The sequence below is a fragment of the Pleurodeles waltl genome, chromosome 12, assembly GCF_031143425.1.
Source record: "Pleurodeles waltl isolate 20211129_DDA chromosome 12, aPleWal1.hap1.20221129, whole genome shotgun sequence".
Lineage (NCBI taxonomy): Eukaryota > Metazoa > Chordata > Amphibia > Caudata > Salamandridae > Pleurodeles > Pleurodeles waltl.
The window spans coordinates 501,486,337-501,504,112 of record NC_090451.1 but is presented as its reverse complement, the minus strand read 5'-3'; the positions used below and the strand labels follow the sequence as shown (position 1 = coordinate 501,504,112).

Sequence of the window (17,776 nt, the reverse complement as noted above, 5' to 3'; positions counted from 1 at the left end):
TCTGTTACAGGTATATGATGGTGTTATAGGCAGTGCTTTAAATGGGCCGGTACTGTCTGGTACTGAGTACCAGCACTTTTTTATTTTGAGAGGGAGAGTACCGGCACATCTCAAGAAAAACGTAATACTTTTAATTGGAGAGTACCGGCACTTCTCAGAAACCAGCAGGTACTCTGATAGAGAGTACCTGCACTTCTATTTTTCCATTTAAAGCACTGGTTATAGGAGTACATAATGGGTATATGATACTTACATGGACAAGTGAGGCTTAAGCTGGGCATATAAGGCTGCTCCTAGTACAAGGTGGCATCTATGCAAGTGAGCAAGTTTTTGGACCTAGAGCAATGGAAGTTGTTTCTTGGTTATGATGGTGGCACATGGGAATAAAATGCAGCACTTCAAGATATGATGGGTAAACTTTGGCATATGATGGGTGAACCTGGAAGTGTGAGGTTGAGCTTGGTCATCTGAAAATGCTCCTTGCAAGGTATGACAATACATACACATTCGAAAGCATTTGTGGGCTTATGTTAATGTACATGGGGATGTGATTTGAATTTAGGTATATGTACTTTTATGCTAGGATATGTTGATTTATGTGGTCTGCCATGGTATACCCTCAAAAGACCAAAGCTCTCACAGTATGATGGTCGTACATAAAGGTATATCATTTGGATGGACCTATTCGATTGAACACTGGCCCTGACCCTGACATCTGATAGTGATCACGTGCCTATGAGGCATAAGACGGCAGGTCCTTCGAATATGATGAATGATGCTGTGCACTGGAAGGCTGAACCTGAGCAACTATGGTTGCTCTGGACATACAAAAGTGGTAGATGACCTTATCCAACAGTTGACATTCTACACTGGCTTTTGAGGCTGTAAATAGGGTTGTGAGGATATAGGTGGGCACATGAAGCTGTTGCTGGCATAGGCTGGCTGTATATGGTTATATGCGGCTGAACATCGGCACATCCATAAAGCTATTCCTGACATATAAAAGGTTGGACATGGTCGTATGGGTAGTATCTTCGCATATGATCTATGTTAATTGCTATGAATTACCTTTTCGTCAGTATCTCTAGTCATGTTTCAGCTTGTCAGAATAGAGTGACATAAAATACATATCTGTGTGATCTGAGTGGCTCATTTGCTGTCTGAACTTACTTGTAAGATCTGTTCATGAGGCTTGAGACTATGAAACCTCTGTAGCTTTTGTCTTTCCCAGCTTTTCCTTTTACAAATAATCTGAGTCATTTCTAGTCGAAAGGGAAAGTGAGTCACAAATTAACAAGAATTTAGGAGTGAAGAGATATGTTTTATACATTTGGAAAGAAGATAGAGAAACCATCTCAAGTTGCTTAACCACATTATTTGGACTCCACATTCTTAGGACAAATGTGCTTTATATATACCATTTGACCCCGTTGTTTCCAATCGTTTTTCATAGTAAAGCTACTGTCAGATTGGGGCCTTTCCTTGGGTGCTGGAATGGTTTTCAAGACAAGAAAAAGTTTTAATCTGACTTGGGGAATCTAGAAAAAAACTTTATTCAAACTACTCTACTAAAGGGCATCTGAAAAATAAGTATCAAGAAAACATGGCCAGGAAACTCCTCACTAAGAGGCAAAAACATATCTCAAGACTTGGAAAGAGACACAGTCCTAATGGTAGAAAATGAGGCAGTAGTCAATGGTCTTCCATGTATCACTGTGAAGTCCAAAGCAACTCAGAGGCCTCACATTTTAGCTCTTGGATGAGGACCATCTGAACCCACCAGAGACCTTACTGAAGTCCAGCATGAATTCACAAAGGGGAAATGTTTGAATGAGTAAATCTTTGAATGTACAAAGCCTGCCTTGGCTGCTTGTTGCATTTTGTTGAACGTTTTGAGCACAGTCCCGTATATCCATCTTTCCTCAGTGGTTACCATTATCGAGTCTTATCATGTCCAAGGGGAAAATTCGGTCTTTAAAACCTTCAAATGTGTGGGCAATAACAATTGTGTTATCTTTGACTTCAAACAGCAAACCTTCGGACTCTGCACATCTCAGCTTTGATCGCAGCCCTGGGTACTCGAGTCATTTTCAGCCAAGAAGCCAAAGGTCTCAACCTCTCTCAGCGGAGACAATCCGTTTGGAGGCAGGAAAGAAATAATGAATCTACCCCAATTCTGTGATGAACATCTGATGGCATGCTTTTGCTAAATATCAGTCTGGGAAAGATACTAGTGCATAATGCCTAGAAAAAAAAGGTGACAGCAGATAATGTTTGCCCAGCCGCTGATATCAAGCTGTCTCAACAATTTAAAGGCTAAAGAAATCAGTGGCATCCAAGATGTGGTGGCATTAAATTTTGAACCATGTTTAAGGTCAAATACAACAGTCTGAGAAAACAGTCTAAAATTACACTAGAGCTGGAAATGTGCTTGGGCCATCTGCTACTGGAAGAGCTGTAAACCCCTGGCTGGATTAAGCAGAATAGCGTATTTCTGCTCTGGAGAAAGGCTATGGTCTGTGTCGCTCATGTAAATAAAGAATCTGCTGAAAGTTCTGCCCAACATAAATCTTCTCTTTCGGCGTTTTTGGTTTGAGTTCTACAATGACAGGCGATAAAAGATTTTCCACCCAAATTTCTCAGATTTGACCAGAGTTTTAGACATTTTCAAAATGTGTAAAACACATTTAGGTTTAGACACAAATCACGACTTTTCCGTAAGAAATAAAAATGCAATTTCAATGTTATATCAATCAGAGGACAGAAACGTTAAATAGAATCCTATTCCTTGATTCTCGGTCCATATTGATGTCTACTCTAATTATCATATTAACAGAAATAATTAATAAAACCAATAATCCAACTTTTTAAAATAATAATAAAAATTCAATTTGTAGGCACTGGAACCCTGATTTTCAAAACGTGTTTTCGTATTGATTTATCCTAGATGTTAGTACATTTTGACAGGGGTTTGTAGCATCACTCGTTCATTTTGTGGCAGAGTGAAACAAGTAGCGCGTTTTGTTACTTAATGCATTCACATATGCACAAACCTGGTAAATTCCTTTCGTGTCCATAACCCAGGACACAACTTGACTGTCTGCTTTGCGGGTTTAGGCCATGTTGTGGCGGAAATCAATGCTTGGACATTCAAACTGGGCCCTTCCTCTCCCAGGATGCAATCAATCACTGTTTGCAGACCTTGCCTCTGCCCACGCAGCTGAAGGGCACAGGCAGCACACATTTCATTTTGTCAGATGGCATTCAAACTCTACATTGAAAAATCCCAAAATGTTGCATCTACAATATCGACCTTACGTCCACACCACAACATAAGTCTAGGTGAGTAGATCTAGAAATAACATACATACATATTTATCTTGGCGATGCAGTGCTCGCGATTTTTTTCGAGGTCAAAATTTCAACTTCGATATAGTAACTTACACCCAGTCAGACCCCTAAACTCAGGTGCAGGTCCCCAAGAGACATTTGCCAGGCGAAAAAGCAAAAGGACTATAAAAATGTATTTCCCATGATAAAAGTAATGCACTTGGTGCAATATTTGTGTAGAGCGAGAGAGAGATAGACTGTACCTACGTATTAAAATCATTGTCATGCGCTGTTTTATTGCATTACTCTGTCAGCACAGGGGAGCCGGAGGCGAGCAGTACAGAAAAGAATGAATCTGCCTGTTCTGCACTCACCTTTAATCGCTAACTTGGCCTTGCTGTTGTCATGCCTCGAAGGCACAGCGTTTAAGGAACTAGCATGAAAGGTCTTCCATCCAAAGGGCCAGAGAAGTGTTGTAGCGCACAAACATGGGAGACAGGATACTGGCCGCGGAGGGCGGCCCAGCTTCACAGCCGGAGGCAGCCGCGTGACATTAACGGCTACTAAATACACCAGCGATTTTTAGGATGTTCAGTTAAAATGTTATCAATCATAATCTCATCACTAATTGTATTGTTAATTCAGCAGTTATATTATGAATTATGTTGTTACTTATGTAATATGTGGGGGAAGTAGCAGTGCATGGCAAGGGTTACCTTAGGGCACGAGTTTTAGTTTCTTGGAATAAGTATAACTATAACTGTTGAATTTCTATGGTTTTGTGTATGTAAACCTTGAACCTAACTATAACGTCACTGTAACCTTTATTTTTATTAGTGAATTTCTTGTTTTATTTTTAGCAATAAGTAATATTTAATCACGTTAATCCAACCCTGCTGCACATGTCCTTCAGAGGTGCATGGTGGGAGTGGCAGCAAGTCTTGGCCAATGGCCAGGCCCTGCTGCAAACCCTCCGGAGGCAGCCAACCCCGTACCATGAACGCCCTTCGTCCACGGACAATGGGGTTGGCCTTAAACCGTGTGCAGTGGGGATTGGCCAGGTTCTGTGGCCAACACCCTATAGCCTCCCAACCCCGTGCCACTCTTGGCCCAGTGCGTGGAGGTTGGTTGGCTCTGGACATAGGGGCTTTGGGAGCTGGCCCTGGGGGTGGCAGTCCCCAGGACCATTAATGGCTCCAGGAGGGGAGCTGCATGGCTCCCTCTTCTTTGTATTTGCACGGGTTCCCCTATAGCCAATACCCCACAGGCGTCCACAACTGCGACTTGCAGGGCCTTCGGTTTCACTTTGCGGCAGAGTTGGCTGCAGGACCCGGCCTAAGGCCAGGTCCACCCCAATATACAGGCAACTCGTGAAGGGGGCATGCAGCCCCCCCTTCCTGGTCAATTACAGCCATGGGGACCCCAACCCCCGAGATCCTCTCAATTACTTTTAGGGGAGGGAGACTTTACAGCTCCCCTTCCTGGGCCAATTTTGGCCTCAGGGACTAGGAGCCAGCCAATTACTGCAAGGAGAGGGGGCTGTGAGGCCCCCCCTCCCCAGGCAAGTTTATCCCAAGGGACCCAATCCTCAAGTCCCAGCCAATTACTGCAAGGGGGTGGGGGGGCACCCTCCCCAACCCCAAGCCTATTTTGACCCTGGGGACCCCATTCCCGAGGCCTCCAAATTACTGAAAGGAGATGGGGACTGCATGGCCTCCATTCTCAGGCTGATTTTGACCATGGGAAGTTCATCACCCAGGGCCTAGCCAATTAGTAAAAGAGAAGAGGGGTGTGCAGCCCCCCTCCCAGTGCTGATTTTGGCCCTTGGGGAATAACGGATAGGGGAGAGGAGCAGTGTAGCCCTCCTCCCCAGGCCAATTTCGATCCTGGAGACCCCATCATTCAGAGCCTAGCCAATTAGTAAAAGAGGAGGGGCTATGGGGCCCTGCTCCCTGGGCCTATTTTGGCCACAGGAACCACATCCTCTGAGACCCAGGCAGTTACTGAAAGGGGAGAGGAACTGTGTGCCCCCTCCCTCCCCAGGTCGAATTTGCTCCCGGTAATCCTATCCCCTGGGGCTTGGCCACTTCGTGCTGGGTGCCCTGGCCTATCTCCAATATGCAGGCACCCCAGGAGGAGGGCATGCAGCCCTCTTGGGCCAATTATGGCCTTGGGGCCCTCATCCGCCGGGGCCCACTCAATTACTATTAAGGGAGACAGGCCGCACTTGGCCTCTCCCCAGGCTGATTTTGACCCTAGGAACCCAAGGGTCTGGCAATTACTGCAAGGGGATGGTGGCTGCGCGGACCCTCTCCCCAGGTCAATTTTGACCACAGGGACCTCATTCCCTGAAGCCCAGCCAATTACTGCAAGGCTGGAAGGTGGCTGCACTGCCCCCCTCCCCAGGCCGATTTTGGGCATAGGGGCTCCTTCCCCTCGGACAAGGCCAATTAATGAAAGGGGAAGGGGTATGCACAGCAAAAAATGCTGCTCCCTGCGTGCAGGAGCAACATTTTTCATCTGTTTACCAGCTTGCTCGACAGCAGGCAGGGAAACAGATGAAAAGTCTGCGTCCAGGGGGCACTAGCAGTTTTCCTAATCCTGCCCACTGGGAGCAGACTTACTCTTTGCTCTCACTTGGAAGGAGCTGTCAAAGTTGGTTATTATTTGAACCCACACAAAGGGGCAAATGGAAAGAACCCCTTGTGAGCCATAAAACGACATGCTTTACTTTTTCCAGAGCATACCTCTGTACCTTGTAGCACAAACAGATTTAAGGCACAACATTGTGCCTGTATAGCATTAAAATGCTTGTTAAAGTCCTGTAAAAAGGTCTTATTAACACTTGTAAACAAAATTGAACTGTTTGCGAATACTAATACGTCGCTTTTGCAATAAAAATAAAATGCAATTTCTTTTTTAGCTTTTCGTGGAACTATATTTGATCATAACAATAGAAATATGAGGGTGACAGTGGCATTTTCAGATTGAAAATTATATAGTCTTGACTTTCTAACATTGGGAGATAAAAGGTGCTGCCCCCTGATCAGATGAATGATCATACCTAATCTGATATCTCTCTCTAACCTTTACTTGTATGGAATCAGAGGGGAAGCATGAGGGAATCAGAGATGTTTTTTATAATAACAATAAAATAGCTTCTTTTTATATGCTGCCTAATGGTACAATTTCTCATGTTTCTAAGAGTTGTAAATAACAGGTGTTATTAATCTCCAGTTTACAGATGCTTAAGGTTTTGCCCTTGCAAGTATGAAAGAGTGAGTGGATCATCTCCTTTGTGCAAAGCTGAAGAGAACAAGGAGCTAATAATGCATGTGTCTGGGTCAGAGCAGCACAATCATGTGTTCATGCGCCTGCCCTGGAACTTAGTTTTGTGCAGCCCAGTCATTCATCCATTCCCAGAGTGGCTTTTAGGGAGTAACAGTCTAGCACTTCCCTGTGCTTTGTTTACTGTAATACTTGACGCCCAGTCTCTAGAATCATTTCTCTTTGTTTGCTGAACCCTCAGCATTGCAGCTAGCCACAGTTTGTGTCATGAAGGTGTGCAACCTTTGTGCATCCTTTCCTGTTCAATGCTTTGGCAGCTTCCCCCACCTTTCCTCAATGATCCTAAAATGTTTCTACCTTCATATTGAACTTTGGGTTGATGATGTAAGACGTAGTAAATACAAATCAGTTAGGGGTTTCAGATTAGTTAAAATTAAAAAAATTCTTCCACACCTAAAGACAGAGGGAATTCATTATGTTGAAAGAGTAAGAACTCTACAGCAGGAATATTTAAAAGAATTACCATATCATTGTTTTATAAACATATGACAGTACACTTACTTATGACAGTAGCTCTACCAGTAATAGACTTGGACTGATGACAGTTTCCCACAATACCTTTACCCATTTAAGTGTGCTAGAAATATGACCATTTGAAGCAATACAGATTCACAGATTAACATGTAGCACCACACTCTGGTGTTCACACAGTCAAACAGATAAATCACATTTGCCCTCCAGTAACCTGATGAAGACTTTGGAATAATTGCAACAATGCTGAAACATTTCTCAACCTCCTACACTTCTTGAAGGACTATGAACTATACATTCTTTAAACTTCTGTTATAGCTGTGTGATGTATAGCTTAGAATAGATGTGACACACTGCAACATTATTTCGTATGGAACTACCTAACTTATTCCAAAACTACAATTCAGAAAAGTTTAACTGTGGAGACATCTGCGAAATAGCAGCTTTACCAAAACATTGAATTTGTAATAAAAAAATAAAGTATATGCTATCTTATTTTCAGCTACAATTGTGTTTGATGTAGTAACAGAGAGAAAATGGCAAGTGTAACATTTTTAGACGGAACATGATGTTGGTTTTATATTTTGCTTGCGAAATATGAAGTAGCTGTAATGAGTATGTCCCAGTGTATCTTTCTGAAAAAGGGAACAAATGCAATGTGTTTCAAAATAAGTATGGGTTTAACACTGGTTTAAAAAAATTGTAAGTAAACCCCCACGGGAAACGGTTCTTTTAGCAAATGAATGTTTCCTATAATTCGAGTAATTGAGAGTGTAGCGTGTGAAAGAGATGAATGCGTGAACTAGTGCCATTTGTGATTGTTGTCAGAGTTTTTCTTTTATTGGAGTGAGTGTGGCTATGGTGAGAGTGTTGATACATGTGAATGAATTGTGTTTCATGTACCTGAGCTATTGAGTTTATGTGTCTGAGGAAATGGGAACCATGAGTGAAGTGTGAATGTGTGTGTAGTTGGATGTGTGGAAGGTTTTTGAATGCATCGTATGTGTGTGTGTGTCAGTCTGTCTGTGTGTGTCTTTCTGTGTGACGTGACTGTGCAGAGTGTATCACTAGAACATATCTGACTGTAGTAGTAATGAGTGCAGTTTTGTCTGAGGGATTGTGGGAGTACAGTTGGTGTGCACAGAGTTTGTATAAGTGGAACCCGTGCATAGACCGAGTGTGTGTTGTGGGAATGCAGGTTTATGGGGGTCATTCTGACCCTGGCGGTCCAAGACCGCCAGGGCCACGAATGACGGAAGCACCGCCAACAGGCTGGCGGTGCTTCCTAGCCCATTCTGACCGCGGCGGTAAAGCCGCGGTCAGAAAACCGGGACTGGCGGTTTCCCGCCGGATTTCCCCCGGCTGGGCGAATCCGCCAGGGGAGCGCTGCAAGCAGCGCCGCCCTGGGGATTCTGACCCCTTCCCGGCAGCCTGTTTCTGGCGGTTTTCACCGCCAGGAACAGGCTGGGGGGAACGGGTGTCCTGGGGCCCCTGGGGGCCCCTGCACTGCCCATGCCATGCCTAAGAGGGCCCCATGAAGCTTTTCACTGTCTGCTTAGCAGACAGTGAAATGCGCGACGGGTGCAACTGCACCCGTCGCACGCCTGCAACACCGCCGGCTCCATTCGGAGCCGGCTTCTGTGTTGCTGGCCACCTCCCCTCTGGGCCAGCGGGCGCTAACATAGTTAGCGCCCGCTGGCCCAGCGGGAAGGTCAGAATGGCGCCAGCGGTCTTTTGACCGCGTGGCGGCTGTTTGGCGGTTCCCGCCTGGCGGGGGGGACCGCCGCCCGCCAGAGTAGGAATGAGGGCCTATGTGTATGTAAATCAGGATAGTCAGAGAGCGAGATTAAAGGAACAGATTATACACAGTCTGCTGATAAATGCCCTGGTCGAAGATTGGAAACTGTCTGGGAAAAGTCAGCAAATCAAAGAAAAGAGAACATGGGTTGCATGCGCAATGGCGCTCGACAGGATGCCAAATGCATGTAGTCTTTTTTGGCATATTTTTTCAACGTATGTTCAACAAGTAAAGGTATTCAGCAACATTAAAGAAGCTCTGACATGGCTAACAGGCGTGGTGTGCATGCTTGTATTCTGAGCTCTGACTAAAATATGTTTTAAAATCCTGATACAGTAAACACACAAAACAAAAAACGATTGGTTTTGTATAAAATGCACATATGTTATAATAAATTTAATGTATGCTTATTCAGTGTCTTTAGAGATGCAAAACAGTCCCTCGTTCATTAAAATGTATGGACTCTGTAGCAGTGAAATGATAAACCAGTCCGTGACTGTTAGAGCTCCTTTGAGTGACAGCCTAAGCCCTATGTATATGTTAACGAATTTGTAACAATAGGTCGTGTATACAGGGTGTCTTTCAAGTGGGACCCCAAAACAGTATCAAATACTGTCTTAAATAAATAAGTGATACAAAATAAATAAAGCTTTCTTGAGAAATCCTTAACGCATGTTACATAAGAGTAGTGGACTTTCGATTTTTACACGAATCAATAAGGTGATTCTCTGCATGGTGAAGGGCAATACTTCAATTATCCACAAAACAGCCCTGACCATTTTAGATTTCATTATTTGCAGCATAGGTATGTCATTAAAAACAATAGTTAAACAAGCTTATATTCAGTAATCAAATAATGCCTGTGCCCTAACATTGTTACTAACCCTTAACTATCACAAATTGACCAGTTAGGCAGGTCATGACAACATAGCACATAGGGATGAAAGATTCATCTGGGAAGGCCAGTGTTTCATGGCCCAGGCCAGTGTTCTAGAAAATGCACGTTTTGACCAGTTATGACTTACAGAATAATCTCCCAGTCTCTGCAAACTCTGTGCTATAGTTGGATGAAATGTTCTTTGTTAATCACTAATATTCCATTGCTTTAGGTTGCTTTACAGTCTCTATTACTACATAACTAACCAGATAACGTTAGTGAGGATACAACTATAACAGCATCATTTTCAAGCTTGTCCTGTCTTTATTATTTTTATGGTCACCTTTATTTTTCTGACCAATACCTACATTACAGGAGCATGTTATGTGTTTTTTTAAATGTTTTTTGGTCTGACTTTGAGGCAGCTTTAGCAGGCAAACTGTAAAGTGGTTCATGATGACCCTCCTCTGCTGACATTAGCATATTATACTCAATGCATTTACATATATGGTTTATGCCATGGCGCTTTTTCATATATTTTTGCTTTAACAAAAGTTTAAACAAAACCAGGATAAGCATGAACTGTGTTGTTTTGTTGACATCTGGTTGTGCAGTTAGTAGATAATTTGCTCAGTGGTATGTTTTTTAAAATGGTTTGTGTGAGTTCATTCAGAAGATTTTTAATGGCGTTGTATATTTATAATGAGGTTTCCTAAGGATGTTCCATATTTTTTCCCTATTGGGAACTGATTGATTGAGTATTGCTTGAACAAATATAATATATTCTATATAAGCATCACAAACCAGGTCTGTGTTTAACCCCTTGGGTTCTGAGGATGAGGTGGTTACGTCCGGTGGCGTGGACCTAACCACCTCATCCTGGACCCGGCCCACGGGGGACGCGCTAGCTCTCCCCACATGGGCCTCCCTCCCCTCTCCCATGGGCAAGGATGGAAGGGGTTTGGTTTTACCTTTGTGCAATGAGAGCTTGTTTAACTCTCAAAATCGTCCTACTTGGAATGGTAAGGGCTGCACTTTTTGGACTTTGGGACGCTGCCATGTAGAAAAATCTACAAAACCTTGTCACATCTGAAAACTAAACATCTGGGTGAGTCCAGGGTGGTGTGCTTCACATGCACCCCACACGATTTTCTTACCCACAATGCCCTGCAAACCTCCAATTTTGCCGGAAATCACACATTTTTCCAAAATTTTTCTGATGGAATCTGCAGGAATCCACTAAATTCCTACCACCCAGCATTGTTGCATCTGTAACAATAAGAATTCTGCCCCACTTGTCAGCCTAAAAATATATTTTTTCAAACTGCCCTTTTGGATCTGCTTCGGTTCCCCCTCAATTTCAACATGTTTTTGGCTCTTCCCTGTCACAGGCACTTGGCCCACCTACACAAGTGAGGTATCATTTTTACCGGGAGACTGAGGGGAACATTGGGTGGTAGGAAATTTGTCCCAGTGTGGTGATCCAACCCAGAAATGTGGGGAAAATGTGATTTTCATGATAAATTAAAGCTTTGCTGAGGATTCTGGGTAAGAAAATACTGGGTGCTCCATGCAAGCCACACCTCCCTGGACTCCCTAGGGTGCCTAGTTTTCAGAAATGTTTGGGTTTGTTAGGTTTCCCTATATGGCTGCTCAGCCCAGGACCAAAAACGCAGGTCCCCCCACAAAACAGGTAGTTTTGTATTTGATAATCTTGATGTGCCCAGCTAGTGTTTTGGGGCATTTCATTTCGCGGGCACTAGACCTACCTACACAAGTGAGATACCATTTCTATCGGGAGACTTGGGGGAACTCTGGGTGGAAGGAAATTTGTGGCTCCTTTCAGATTCCAGAACTTTCTGTCACCGAAATGTGAGGAAAAATTGTTTTTTTGGTCGAATGTTGAGGTTTGCAAAGAATTCTGGGTAACAGAACTTGGTGAGAGGTGTCTAGTTTTAAAAAATGCACAGGTTTGGTAGGTTTTCTGGTGCCAACTGAGCTAGAGGCCAAAATCCACAGCTAGGCACTTTCCAAAAAACACATCAGTTTTCAATGTAAAAATGTGTATGTGTCCATGTTGCATTTCCTGTCGCGGGCATTAGGCCTGCCCACACAAGTGAGGTCCCATTTTTATCGGGGGAACACAGAATAGCAAAACAAGTGTTATTGCCCCTTGCCTTTCTCTAAATTTTTTCCTTCCAGATGTAAGACTGTGTGTAAAAAAGACGTATATTTGAGAAATGCCCTGTAATTCTCATGCTAGTATGGGCACCCCGGAATTCAGAGATGTGCAAATAACCACTGCTTCTCAACACCTTATCTTGTGCCCATTTTGGAATAACAAAGGTTTTCTTGAAACCTATTTTTCACTCTTTATATTTCAGCAAATGAATTGTTGTATACCCGGTAGAAAGAAAACCCATTGCAAGGTGCAGCTCATTTATTGCCCTGGGTACCTAGGGTTCTTGATGAACCTACAAGCCCTATATATCCACACAATCAAAAGAGTCCAGCAGACGTGATGGTATATTGCTTTCAAAAATCTGACATCGCAGAAAAAAGTTACAGAGTAAAACGTGGAGAAAAATAGCTGGTTTTTTTCAATTTCACTGTTTTTTTTTATTTCAGCTGTTATTTTCTGTAGGAAAACCTTCTAGGATCTACACAAATGACCCCTTGATTAATTCAGAATTTTGTCTACTTTTCAGAAATGGTTAGCTTTCCGGGATCCAGCATTGGTTTCATGCCCATTTCTGTAACTAACTTGAAGGAGGCTGAAAGCAGAAACAATTGTAAAAATGGGGTATGTCCCAGTAAAATGCCAAAATTGTATTGAAAAATGTGTTTTTCTGATTCAAGTCTGCCTGTTCCTGAAAGCTGGGTAGAAGGTGATTTTAGCACCGCAAATGCTTTGTTTATGCCACAGGCCTTCTTCTGCAGCCCTTTTTTCCCATAAAAAAAAGAAATGCTGCATTTTGGCTAATTTCTTGGTCACCTTCAGGGGAACCCACAAACTTTGGGTACATCTAGAATACCTAGGATGTTGGGAAAAAAAAAGACGTAAATGAGGCATGGGTAGCTTACATGGACAAAACGTTATGAGGGCCTAAGCGCAAACTGCTCCAAATAGACAAAAAAAGGCCTGGCACCTGAGGGGGCAAAATGCCTGGCAGCGAAGGGGTTAATGACAGGATAAAATAACAGTGTAAATTTATGCTAGGGTTATGCTGTAGGATATATGCTAGTGCTGTTGCTATGATGGTGTGCACGGTTGTGATTCTAGACAGTAGCACAGAAGTGCCCAGGCTTTGCCACCAAATGGATTTGGAGCTGTGCTGTGCACATAATGGTGAGAGGGTTCTGTTTCACATTTACTAATGATTATGAAGAACTATAGGTGAAATTATATTGCTTTTCTGGGTTTTGAGGGCTGCTGGATGTCTGGTGAAGCCCAAATATGGTTCGTCTGAATGGTGCTGTATGTGTGTGGATAGGGCTGCCTAAAATAATTGACTGAGAAAATGTCTGACCACTAAACGCGCACTCCTCCCCTCAACAGAGTGGTCAGTAGCTTACTCCACCGATCCCTGTGTGTAGTTATTGCTGCATTACACGGATGGACACAGTAACCTGGCGTTTTATGCAGTCATTCTTAGGCATCTGGCCAGCAGGTAGGAAGGGAAGGGGAAATAGAGGTATAGGCAAGGAGAAGATATAGGGAAGGGGAGGGCAATAAGAACGGGAGAAGGAAGGGAAAGAAAGAAAGAAATCATAGAGGGAGGGAAAGGGGAGGGAAAGGAAAAGAGAAACATGAAGAAAAAAAAATGACAATATGGATGCCTTAAAAAAAGCCGCCTAAGATGGATCACAAATTAGCATTTCCAGCTAACACTGATTGTACCAGTGGATGACTTCTCATGAAAGCTTTTCACATCATCTTTCTTGCAAATATTTTCTGCACTGAATCAAAAACACACTATTTCAGAATACTTTGCAGATATGCAATCACTTATTTTTATATTTGAAGCAATAGTGCAAAGTGTATTGATCTCCACTCTGGCTCTTCTCTGAAGATGTATGACTCAGCCTCTCCTTAAGCTGTAACTAGTTCAAGTAATGAGGATGGGCTCAGTGAAATGAAGAAATGAAAGCAGCAGGCACGGATCATCGCTGGAACTGCTCCCCAGGCACCTTCGACAAGGGGAATAGTAAAACCAAAGGAAATAGACAGCAGACTCAAAACAACATACTCAATGACTGACCTGCATACAGGCCAACTTACAGGCATGATGTGAAGAGTGCAACTGAAGGGCCACCACAGGGATCACAACGGCAGCCACTGCACAGGTTCTGATACTGCAGAGGAATATTTCTGTTTTATTGGCATTTGTATAGCATTTACGTGTCCTTTACGAGACCCAAATCACCTTCTGGGTGGTCGACTAAATAGTTTCTCTGTCTGTATTATGTATGTAGTGCTTCTGGTGAGATCATGTTGTGCTCCAATTTGAAATGGATTTCTGGGATCTCTTTGAAGTTAATGAGTGGTGTGGAGTTGATTGCGTTTGGGTCCATAAGGTGCCTGGTGGGTGAGAAGCACGTTTTAGCAATTTGGTGTAACCATGGTGCATAAAGCATCTTTTCAAATAACCATGAGTAGTGGAGTCATGTTGCAACACTCATTATGGCGAGATTGTCGCAGAAAGAGGGTGAGACGGTAAAATTGTGGAATGCGCATACTGACTGTGGTTCTTCTAAATGTAGTTCAGTTGTATTTATGTATTAGATAAATGGAAATTAAGCAAAGGAGGTAGGCTTCATCAGTTCAGCAGTGTCCTATAAGGATAGTAATTGTGGGTTTTCTATTGGGTAGCACTTAACTTTAGAGCAAGCACAGAAGGGATGTCACTGACTATTCTCTATTGTATGTGAGACTTGAGACTGCTTTCTTTTCAACAAAGTGGTCAGCCCTGAATTACAGAGTCCTTGCAAGTAGTTATCATGGTTTGAGGTGCTGTGGAATACTCAGATGGTTTTGAAGAGTTCTTTACTTTGGCTTGTGATATCTCATGTGTGCTGCAAGCAGCGCAATCTGTTGACTTGCTTGATGGGTATTTAACATAACTCTGATCATTCTATTTAATTGTTTTTTATGCCGACAGTGTGGAATTTCACAACTATATTTCCAAGGTTCTTATTACTATTTCTGTAATTTTGTCACTTTGTCGAAGGTATCAAAAAGCCATTGGTAGAACTGATTTACACTCACCAGAGAATCCGGTTTAGAGGGCAGTGTGATGATAAACATGCCCTAGTTCAGTTTTTCACACTGTCTACTTTGTGTATTTGTGCATGAGGTTGGCGGGATGTGGCTACCTGGGAAGGAGGTTGAGATTGAAGGTGATGATATGACAGCCATTCCAGGCAGTGGGGTTATTTCCTGGTACTGAGTACCATTTACGAGTAAGGCATGCAGTGTGATTTGACCCAGAGACTAGTTGTGAATGTCACGAGCTTCAAGGTCAGAGAACAGGGATGACATATGATCCAGTGCTGCCTTGTCAAACCAGGCCTGAGGTCACCCAAGAAAAATATGTTTTGGGGGTCGGTAATGATGTCTGAGATGGAATCCAGGAGGGCATCTCAGAAGGAAATGCTGTGCACTGGTAAGTGGTAGGTGAGCGAGGAGAAAGTAGAGAAAGTTGAATCTGGCGAGCAGGAGAGTTTAGGTTCTTCTTTGGGATTGCCTCATGCAAAACGGGCAAGGTGTAATCACCTACACAGATTCTATGATGTAGAACTGATTAGTTTTGTAGTTTGACAGTACGTCACATTTGTGTGTTCTCATCTTGTTCAAAGATCTTGCAGGGACTAGGGTGCAGGAAAGTTTGGTCTAGGTGTGTAATGAAATGCCTCCTTGGCATGGTTACCCCCTGACTTTTTGCCTTTGCTGATGCCAAGTTATGATTTGAAAGTGTGCTGAGGCCTGCTAACCAGGCCCCAGCACCAGTGTTCTTTCCCTAACCTGTACCTTTGTTTCCACAATTGGCACACCCTGGCATCCAGGTAAGTCCCTTGTAACTGGTACCCCTGGTACCAAGGTCCCTGATGCCAGGGAAGGTCTCTAAGGGCTGCAGCATGTCTTATGCCACCCTGGAGACCCCTCACTCAGCACAGACACACTGCTTGCCAGCTTGTGTGTGCTGGTGGGGAGAAAATGACTAAGTCGACATGGCACTCCCCTCAGGGTGCCATGCCAACCTCACACTGCCTATGGCATAGATAAGTCACCCCTCTAGCAGGCCTTACAGCCGTAAGGCAGGGTGCACTATACCATAGGTGAGGGCATACGTGCATGAGCACTATGCCCCTACAGTGTCTAAGCAAAACCTTAGACATTGTAAGTGCAGGGTAGCCATAAGAGTATATGGTCTGGGAGTCTGTCAAACACGAACTCGACAGCACCATAATGGCTACACTGAAAACTGGGAAGTTTGGTATCAAACTTCTCAGCACAATAAATGCACACTGATGCCAGTGTACATTTTATTGTAAAATACACCCCAGAGGGCATCTTAGAGATGCCCCCTGAAACCATACCGACTACCAGTGTGGGCTGACTAGTTTTAGCAGCCTGCCACACACCAGACATGTTGCTGGCCACATGGGGAGAGTGCCTTTGTCTCTCTGTGGCTAGCAACAAAGCCTGTACTGGGTGGAGGTGCTTCTCACCTCCCCTGCAGGAACTGTAACACCTGGCGGTGAGCCCCTTTGTTACAGCACCCCAGGGCACTCCAGCTAGTGGAGTTGCCCGCCCCCTCCGGCCACGGCCCCACTTTTGGCGGCAAGGCCGGAGGAGATAATGAGAAAAACAAGGAGGATTCACTGGCCAGTCAGGACAGCCCCTAAGGTGTCCTGAGCTGAGGTGACTCTGACTTTTAGAAATCCTCCATCTTGCAGAAAGAGAATTCCCCCAATAGGATTAGGGATGCGCCCCCCTCCCCTCAGGGAGGAGGCACAAAGAGGGTGTAGCCACCCTCAGGGCTAGCAGCCATTGGCTACTAACCCCCCAGACCTAAACACACCCCTAAATCGAGTATTTAGGGGCTCCCAGAACCCAGCAAGATAGATTCCTGCAACCTAAGACGAAGAAGGACTGCTGAGCTGAAAACCCTGCAGAGAAGACAGAGGCACCAACTGCTTTGGCCCCAGCTCTACAGGCCTGTCTCCTCACTTCAAAAAAACTGCTCCAGCGACGCGTTCCACAGGGTCCAGCGACCTCTGAAGCCTCAGAGGACTACCCTGCATCTAAAAGGACCAAGAAGTCCCGAGGACAGCGGCTCTGCTCCAAGAAAGAAGCATCTTTGCAACAAAGAAGGTACTTTGAAAGAATAAACGTTTCCCGCCGGAAGCGTGAGACTTTGCACTCTGCACCCAATGCCCCCGGCTCGACTTGTGGAGAACCAACACTACAGGGAGGACTCCCCGGCAACTGCGAGCCTGTGAGTAGCCAGAGTTGGCCCCCCTGGGCCCCCACAGCGACGCCTGCAGAGGGAATCCAGAGGCTCCCCCTGACCGCGACTGCCTGCTTCAAAGACCCGACGCCTGGTAAGGACACTGCACCCGCAGCCCCCAGGACCTGAAGGATCCGACCTCCAGTGCAGGAGCGACCCCCAGGTGGCCCTCTCCCTTGGCCAGGTGGTGGCTACCCCAAGGAGCCCCCTCCTTGCCTGCCTGCATCGCTGAAGAGACCCCCATGTCTCCCATTGAACTACATTGCAAACCCGACACCTGTTTGCACACTGCACCCGGCCGCCCCCGTGCTGCTGAGGGTGTACTTTTTGTGCTGACTTGTGTCCCCCCCGGTGCCCTACAAAACCCCCCTGGTCTGCCCCCGAAGACGCGGGTACTTACCTGCTGGCAGACTGGAACCGAGGCACCCCCTTCTCCAT

At 44.6% G+C, this 17,776-nt stretch overlaps 1 protein-coding gene across 1 annotated transcript in view; it reads right to left on the bottom strand.

The window, feature by feature from the left end:
* The window catches only part of SMPD3 (sphingomyelin phosphodiesterase 3), a 1,015,604-nt gene that overhangs the window by 697,959 nt on the left and 299,869 nt on the right, over positions 1–17,776 (bottom strand). The window lies entirely within an intron of this gene.